This window comes from Phyllobates terribilis, unplaced genomic scaffold (genome assembly GCF_046119375.1).
Source record: "Phyllobates terribilis strain yellow unplaced genomic scaffold, ASM4611937v1 Scaffold_13__5_contigs__length_258822181, whole genome shotgun sequence".
Lineage (NCBI taxonomy): Eukaryota > Metazoa > Chordata > Amphibia > Anura > Dendrobatidae > Phyllobates > Phyllobates terribilis.
This window is the reverse complement of record NW_027362773.1, coordinates 184,488,666-184,497,637: the sequence shown is the minus strand read 5'-3', so window position 1 is coordinate 184,497,637 and position 8,972 is coordinate 184,488,666. Positions and strand designations below refer to the sequence as shown.

The 8,972-nt window shown below is 42.7% G+C and overlaps 4 non-coding genes across 4 annotated transcripts; all 4 read left to right on the top strand.

The window, feature by feature from the left end:
* Nucleotides 1-3,307: 3,307 nt before the first annotated feature.
* TRNAS-AGA (transfer RNA serine (anticodon AGA)) lies at nucleotides 3,308-3,389 on the top strand. The gene has a single exon. It is a non-coding gene; the product is annotated as a tRNA-Ser (tRNA).
* Nucleotides 3,390-4,119: 730 nt separating this feature from the next.
* Nucleotides 4,120-4,191, top strand: TRNAQ-CUG (transfer RNA glutamine (anticodon CUG)). Its single transcript has one exon. It is a non-coding gene; the product is annotated as a tRNA-Gln (tRNA).
* A 1,713-nt stretch (nucleotides 4,192-5,904) lies between these two features.
* On the top strand, nucleotides 5,905-5,976 carry TRNAQ-CUG (transfer RNA glutamine (anticodon CUG)). The gene has a single exon. It is a non-coding gene; the product is annotated as a tRNA-Gln (tRNA).
* A 903-nt stretch (nucleotides 5,977-6,879) lies between these two features.
* TRNAS-AGA (transfer RNA serine (anticodon AGA)) lies at nucleotides 6,880-6,961 on the top strand. Its single transcript has one exon. It is a non-coding gene; the product is annotated as a tRNA-Ser (tRNA).
* The last annotated feature ends 2,011 nt before the right edge of the window (nucleotides 6,962-8,972 follow it).

Below are 8,972 nucleotides of genomic sequence, written 5' to 3'. Positions count from 1 at the left end.
GACCATGTAACAAAGTGATCTATTTCAGCCATAACAGCATGGATGGATATATGTGATTGAGTGATATATACTAGGACATCATCAGCAAATAGAGAGCACTTGTACTCGGTGCCTCCCACCTCAATCCACCTAATATTGGGGTTATGGCGAATTGATGAGAGCAGGTGCTCCGTCACTAGGATGTATAAGAGAGGGGACAGAGGACATCCCTGCCTTGTCCCATTGGTGATTGTGAAAGGTGATGAAAATGTTCTGATGCACCCCCTGGGCCTTGGGACACCCGGACCCGGACCCTTTTTGGTGGATGCTGGTGGTTGTAGTCTTCGTGGCGGCGACCCGGTTCCGTGGCTCAGGGTGGTCAAACCAGTGGCGGAACTATTTATGTGGTTTAGATGTTTAAATGTCCGACTACGCCACCCGTGGATTGCGGTCAGAGTGAACCGCCGCTGCAGGGCAGACCGCTGAGGCTGGTGTTGTGGGTGCAGCAGAGCGTAGCATAACTCCCCACGGGAGGAGTATAGCCTCAGGGCAGTGTATGCGGAGAATGGGGGTGATGGTGCAGGGCAGCAGCAGTAACGACACGGAGTCAGTGATGCAGTCCAGGGCCTTTACTCACAGTTCTTATTATCCAGACCACGTCTGCAGGTAACGGCTGCCCACGTCGTACTGTGCTCACCAGGTGAGGGGCTCAGACAACTCCCAGATAACTTTGGAGCGCTTCACAGGACCCTCTTTGTGTGTCCTTTGTCTGGCCTTTCTTACCAACCCTTCTGTCCGGCTGCCTCGGGCCTCCTCTTGGTAAAATTGGCGCCAGTTTCCCTGACCCTATGTGGTGCCTTCCTAGCGGGTGTAGCGAGGGGCTGCGCCACATAAAATGTCACAGCCTCCGGTTTCTAGCTGAGGGTCGTTTCCTGCCTCCACTAGTTTCGGGGACCGGTCTCCCCCTTTGGCCTGACCCCTCCACGCAGGTGGATTCGGGCATGCGGTGGCGACTCGCCCGTCTGCACCCCTGGGATCCCTTCATTCCTCGTTCCTGGAGCCTTCTCCGCTCCTCTTCCTTCCTTCTCCCTCTTCCAGGCCTGGGCCTCTGTTACTAGGCCCGCCTCCGGAGCAGAGCTCATGCAGAGCCCCTGCTCCCTGCCACTTCTGCTCAGACTTCTCTGCACTGAACTAAGATGGTGCCCACCTTTTATACTCCCTTCTCAATGCACCCAGGAACTGCTTCCTCCCTGCTCCTGCACTACAGGGTTCCCCTTCCTCAGTGTTCCCTCCCCCCACTCCAGCCAGGGACAGGGACTGTCGGGCCCATCTCAGAGGCATATTGGTCGCCCTGCCCCACGGCAATGTGGTGTAATGCATGCAGGTGTCGGGTCCTGATCCACACTCCATCCTTACCTGAGAGTGAGATATCACACCTCTGGGTGAGGTGCAATACCTCTGTAGCAACCGAGCCCTCAGGGTGCTACAGTTCCATTTATCTTCAGCCTAGGTGACGTATTGCGTTACAGGGCCTTGATTTTGGCTATAAAAGGGTCCCCTAGACCCCTACCCCAAGCTTTTTAAGAGAATCATATATGGCGTGCCAGGAGACTCTATGGAATGCTTTCTCAGCATCCAACGAGAGTATCTAATTACAAATTTTTAACTGCATCTAGCCCAGGAAATACTTTGTGCCTAGTAGCAGTGTCTGCTAGTCAGCGGATTATCCCGGCTGTTAAGCAAGCTACACCACCTGTAGTTTAGACACTTAATTTTTTCAAAGGAAATGCTTCGGGACCATGGGATACTCAGTGAAGAGCATCAGGAGGCACCCCAAGGCATAGGGGCTGGGACTGGCAGTAGGATGCCTTGCGGTGGACAGCCGAGCTCGATCCTTATAAAAGCTTTTTAACTGCAGCAGCTTTAGTGGACGCTACTGGAGCTGGAATTACGCGGCTGCTGGCATGAGTCTTGCCCTCCAATAGATCCTTGTAAATGGATTTAAAGTTTATTCATTCAAATTAGAGAGACAATTTAAATTAAAAAGCTTAGAGCTGCCTCCACCACAGGGGGGCTCGCTCGACCCACCAGCGGACAGGCACCAGTATTGGGAGAGGGGGGCTGGCCATCAGGGTTCACCGCGGCTCTGGCACAAACCCGGCGACACGGAGGTGGCACGGGCAGGAGCGGACTGGCCGTGTCGGCTTCTCACTTTTTGGATTTTAGAAGGGCATGACATGCCTATATCTGTGTCTCCCACTCCTTTTAATCCTCCACCTCTTTTATTTTCGCATGACTATATGTACTTGTCACTTTTCCATGTGTTAGTTATGTCTTCTGAGCAGTTTGTCAGCTTTTGGACACCTTTGAAGGTGTTTTCTATGTGTTTCTATGTGTTTTTGTTTGCCTGCCATTGGTTTTAACGGTGTTCGAAGGTGTTCGACGAACAGTTCGACGAACACACGGGTGTTCGACGAACCGAACCGAACTCGAACACTATGGGGGTGGCTCAACACTAGTTAAAATCCACATGGCAAAAAGATCTATCTATCAAGAAAGTTTAACTCAAAAGTTAAACTTGACTTCATGAAGCAAAACTCATATCATCTATGCCACACCAAGCAATCGTACTCTATGACTTGTGCCAATGTTCACATGACACTTTTTCCAGGTGGTTGAAACTGACCAGGATTTCAAGCCGAAACGGCCTCAAGAAACGACAGCGATCCTTTTCCTGAATCACCCTTTTTAGTGTTTTCCAGCATTTTTGTAAACATAGTTTGGTGATGTTTTCCTAAGTACTGTTTTGGGCATCAAATGAGTTTGTTTAAGTTTCTTTTTTGCTCGCAAAATGCTGTGAACGTCACCCAGGAACCTTCCAGGGGTCTTTCTAACCTACTCATTGACTTGTATAGCAAGAATAAAGCAAGCAAAATATACCTGAAAAATGATATGCTCACTTCTGTTAACTGCTTGGCGTTTTGGGAAACTTAATGAGGTTAAAAGACCTGATCATATGAACAGCAAGTCTTTTTGCATGGAAATGAATCTGTTCAAACTATTGAGCATATTCAAAGCCTTTTTCAGGAGGTGTTTGGAACAAAGTCACTCTAAATCCGCCTTATGAATTTTAATAAACCTTGAACAGTAAAAGGTTCCAATTGATGATACCTTTAAATCAGATTTTTACATTTCAGTGAGGCCTGGAATTTTGTTTCCAATTGAAATCTTCCATTTTCTGAAATGTCTTCCAGAAGGATAATCACTGATATTGATCATGGTGCTATAAGAAAAGGTGTGAAACTCATAAGAATGAAACAGTGTCTGAGTAGTTGTGGCCGAGTGGTTAAGGCAATGGACTAGAAATCCATTGGGGTCTTCCCGCATAGGTTCAAATCCTGCCAACTATGTTTAACTTCATGTAACATTTTGACGAATTATCTGAGTAGATCAATTCTCCACATTCCCAAGTCTATCCCCCACAGAAATGGTCTGTAATCTATGGATTGTATTTGTAGAACCAGCTTAACAGCATCTGTAGATCTTCTTTTGATTAGTCAGCCGGGTGAGAAGTCACTTGTGCATCACACCACCAATCAAACAAAGCTCAGAGGGTGCCATCAGGTATGTGGTGCAAATCCTCCTTTTTTTCCAGCGAACACAGACCACTGCCGTGGCTGATGGACTGGGATATGAACTTTGATTTGCACCAACTCTACTTGAATTATCTTTCCGATGGAACCTTTTAGCACACCATGAAAAATCTTTAGTGACTTCTGGATGAGCAGAAGTTTTGCAATTTCTTTTTTTCTCACCCTTTTTCCAGCTGATAGATCCAGCACGCTAATTATTAGCCAGATTTCATCAACATTTTAAAACTGTCCATGTTGTGATATCATGGAAATTTAAGCACACTTGTGGAATAAAAAGGGAGGAGATATTAATTTACCAATGTGTGTTAGATATACATTTGCGGAACAGCTTTAGAACCAGTTTTCATCATAATGCATGAATTCCCAGGTTCCACTGAGATTAGAACTCAGATCACTGGATTAAGAGTGAATTTCTCACATTTCCACTATTTACACATGCTCTTTTACTGTTTTCAAAAGAAAATCCAGCCAGCTTCATTGGTCATGTGGTTCCATGGTGTAATGGTTAGCACTCTGGACTCTGAATCCAGCGATCTGAGTTCAAAGCTCAGTGGAACCTGAGAAATTCTTTGTGCATATCGGTTTTATCTTTTCTGCTCACACTCAATTTGCCAATGCACATGGTTTAACATAAAAAGAGAAAGTTAAAATCCACATGGCAAAAAGATCTATCTATCAAGAAAGTTTAACTCAAAAGTTTAACTTGACTTCATGAAGCAAAACTCATATCATCTATGTCACACCAAGCAATAGTACTCTATGACTTGTGCCAATGTTCGCATGACACTTTTTCCAAGTGGTTGAAACTGACCAGGATTTCAAGCCGAAGCGGCCTCAAGAAACGACAGCGATTCTTTTCCTGAATCACCCTTTTTAGTGTTTTCCAGCATTTTTGTAATCATAGTTTGGTGATGTTTTTCTAAGTATTGTTTTGGGCATCAAATGAGTTTGTTTAAATTTTTTTTTTGCTCGCAAAATTCTGTGAACGTCACTCAGGAACCTTCCAGGGGTCTTTCTAACCTACTCATTGACTTGTATAGCAAGTATAAAGCAAGCAAAATATACCTGAAAAATGATATGCTCACTTCTGTTAACCGCTTGGCGTTTTGGGAAACTTAATGAGGTTAAAAGACGCTCAATACCTGATCATATGAACAGCAAGTCTTTTTGCATGGAAATGAATCTGTTCAAACTATTGAGCATTTTCAAAGCCTTTTTCAGGAGGTGTTTGGAACAAAGTCACTCTAAATCCGCCTTATGAATTTTAATAAACCTTGAACTGTAAAAGGTTCCAATTGATGATACCTTTAAATCAGATTTTTACATTTCAGTGAGGCCTGGAATTTTGTTTCCAATTGAAATCTTCCATTTTCTGAAATGTCTTCCAGAAGGATAATCACTGATATTGATTATGGAGCTCTAAGAAAAGGTGTGAAACTCATAAGAATGCAACAGTGTCCGAGTAGTTGTGACCGAGTGGTTAAGGCGATGGATTAGAAATCCATTGGGGTCTTCCCGCATAGGTTCAAATCCTGCCAACTATGTTTAACTTCATGTAACATTTTGACGAATTATCTGAGTAGATCAATTTCCACATTCCCAAGTCTATCCCCCACAGAAATGGTCTGTAATCTATGGATTGTATTTGTAGAACCAGCTTAACAGCATCTGTAGATCTTCTTTTGATTAGTCAGCCGGGTGAGATGTCACTTGTGCATCACACCACCAATCAAACAAAGCTCAGAGGGTGCCATCAGGTATGTGGTGCAAATCCTCCTTTTTTCCAGCGAACACAGACCACTGCCGTGGCTGATGGACTGGGATATGAACTTTGATTTGCACCAACTCTAGTTGAATTATCTTTCCGATGGAACCTTTTAGCATACCATGAAAAATCTTTAGTGACTTCTGGATGAGCAGAAGTTTTGCAATTTCTTTTTTTCTCACCCTTTTTCCAGCTGATAGATCCAGCACGCTAATTATTAGCCAGATTTCATCAACATTTTAAAACTGTCCATGTTGTGATATCATGGAACTTTAAGCACACTTGTGGAATAAAAAGGGAGGAGATATTACTTTACCAATGTGTGTTAGATATACATTTGCAGAACAGCTTTAGAACCAGTTTTCATCATAATGCATGAATTCCCAGGTTCCACTGAGATTAGAACTCAGATCACTGGATTAAGAGTGAATTTCTCACATTTCCACTATTTACACATGATCTTTTACTGTTTTCAAAAGAAAATCCAGCAAGAATCATTGGTCATGTGGTTCCATGGTGTAATGGTTAGCACTCTGGACTCTGAATCCAGCAATCTGAGTTCAAATCTCAGTGGAACCTGAGAAATTCTTTGTGCATATCAGTTTTATCTTTTCTGCTCACACTCAATTTGCCAATGCACATGGTTTAACATAAAAAGAGAAAGTTAAAATCCACATGGCAAAAAGATCTATCTATCAAGAAAGTTTAACTCAAAAGTTAAACTTGACTTCATGAAGCAAAACTCATATCATCTATGTCACACCAAGCAATCATACTCTATGACTTTTGCTAATGTTCGCATGACACTTTTTCCAGGTGGTTGAAACTGACCAGGATTTCAAGCCGAAACGGCCTCAAGAAATGACAGCGATTCTTTTCCTGAATCACCCTTTTTAGTGTTTTCCAGCATTTTTGTAAACATAGTTTGGTGATGTTTTTCTAAGTATTGTTTTGGGCATCAAATGAGTTTGTTTAAGTTTCTTTTTTGCTCGCAAAATGCTGTGAACGTCACTCAGGAACCTTCCAGGGGTCTTTCTAACATACTCATTGACTTGTATAGCAAGTATAAAGCAAGCAAAATATACCTGAAAAATGATATGCTCACTTCTGTTAACCGCTTGGCGTTTTGGGAAACTTAATGAGGTTAAAAGACGCTCAATACCTGATCATATGAACAGCAAGTCTTTTTGCATGGAAGTGAATCTGTTCAAACTATTGAGCATTTTCAAAGCCCTTTTCAGGAGGTGTTTGGAACAAAGACACTCGAAATCCGCCTTATGAATTTTAATAAACCTTGAACTGTAAAAGGTTCCAATTGATGATACGTTTAAATCAGATTTTTACATTTCAGTGAGGCCTGGAATTTTGTTTCCAATTGAAATCTTCCATTTTCTGAAATGTCTTCCAGAAGGATAATCACTGATATTGATCATGGTGCTCTAAGAAAAGGTGTGAAACTCATAAGGGTGAAACAGCATCTGAGTAGTTGTGGCCGAGTGGTTAAGGCGATGGACTAGAAATCCATTGGGGTCTCCCTGCGTAGGTTCAAATCCTGCCAACTACGTTTAACTTCATGTAACATTTTGACGAATTGTTTGAGCAGATCAATATCCACATTCCCAAGTCTATCCCACACAGAAATGGTCTGTAATCTTTGGATTGTATTTGTAGAACCAGCTTAACAGCATCTGTAGATTTTCTTTTGATCAGTCAGCCTGGTGCGTTGTCACTTGTGTATCACACCACCAATCAAACAAAGCTCAGAGGGTGCCATCAGGTATGTGGTGCAAATCCTCCTTTTTTCCAGCGAACACAGATCACTGCCATGACTGATGGACTGGGATATGAACTTTGATTTGCACCAACTCTACTTGAATTATCTTTCCGATGGAACCTTTTAGCACACCATGAAAAATCTTTAGTGACTTCTGGATGAGCAGAAATTTTGCAATTTCTTTTTTTCTCACCCTTTTTCCAGCTAATAGATCCAGCACGCTAATTATTAGCCAGATTTCATCAACATTTTAAATCTGTCCTTGTTGTGATATCATGGAACTTTAAGCACACTTGTGGAATTAAAAGGGAGGAGATATTAATTTACCAATGTGTGTTAGATATACATTTGCAGAAAAGCTTTAGAACCAGTTTTCATCATAATGCATGAATTTCCCAGGTTCCACTGAGATTAGAACTAGTTTTGAGCAAACATGCTCGACACTGCTCGGTACTCGCCCGAGCATCACACTACTCAGGATGTTCGGCGAGCACCGAGCAATTCCGGGTTTCTCGGGCGGGAGCTCGGGTCTCCGCCTTGCATGTTTGACGCTCTTTACAGAGCCAATGAACATGCAGGGATTGCCAGCCAGTCACTGTAATGCCGCAGCCATGTTGTTTATGGGCATTACAGTGATTGACTGGCCGCACAGCGTCACCTCGAGTATTTAAAACCGGGTGCCGCCATCTTGGACACAGTCGCTCCGGATCCGACAGTGTAGGGACAGCGCTGCTGATTTAGGGAGAGATATATCCTGCAAAATAGTTAGTGTAGGGTCTGTAAAGGCTGCCAGATCAAACAAACAGTCCTTCTCAGGACTAATATCCATCCTAGGTATATCAGGCAGGCAGGCAGGCTGTATAGGAGACACAGTGGTTATACCAGCAAACGCTACATTACAGTCCTGTCTGCTGCTCCTGTTGCTGAAATTGCTGGACTTAGCTCCTGGGGCCAGGAAAAATCCTTTTTTTTTTATCTAAATCCTCTTTTTTTTTTCCTCCTACACAATGTACAAATACCCATCTTATTAACCTTTTGGTGTTCACCCCCCCCCCCCCAAAAAAAAAAAGTGTGCCTCTGATTTTTCAGACACAAATATATCTGTTGAAAATAGTCTGGTGTAGGCCCGAGAAATAGAAGTGTGGTTTTGCAGTTCTATGGGCCATTTGTATCTAAAAAAAACAGTTTGAGTGTGTCGCTGACTGTTTAGCCGCAAATATATATATTTAAAAAAGTCTGGTATACACCAGTAAATTATTACTGTGGTTTCGATGTTCCACGGTAAAACATCTCTATTATCCTGCTTTTGGCATTTTTTGCTGTATAAAAATAATAATAGTGTCTCCCTGATTTTTCAGACACAAATATATCTGTTGAAAATAGTCTGGTGTAGGCCCGAGAAATACAAGTGTGTTTTTGCAGTTCCACGGTACAAACCTCTGTATTATCCACTTTTGGGCCATTTATTTCTAAAAAAAACAGTTTGAGTGTGTTGCTCACTGTTCAGCCGCAAATATCTCTATTTAAAAAAGCGTGGTATACCCCAGTAAACAATAACTGTGGTTTTTCCATCCCACGGTAAAAAATCTCTATTATTCAGGTTTTGGTAGTTTTTTCCGTAAAGAAAAACAGTAGTGTCTCCTGACTGTTGTGACACAAAAATATATCTGTTGAAAATAGTCTTGTGTAGGCCCAACATCCCAGTGTGGTTTCGCAGTTCGACCGGTCAAATCGCTGTACTATCCAGTTTTGGGCCTTTGGTATCTAAAAAAAAAGCAGTTTGAGTGTGTCGCTCACTGTT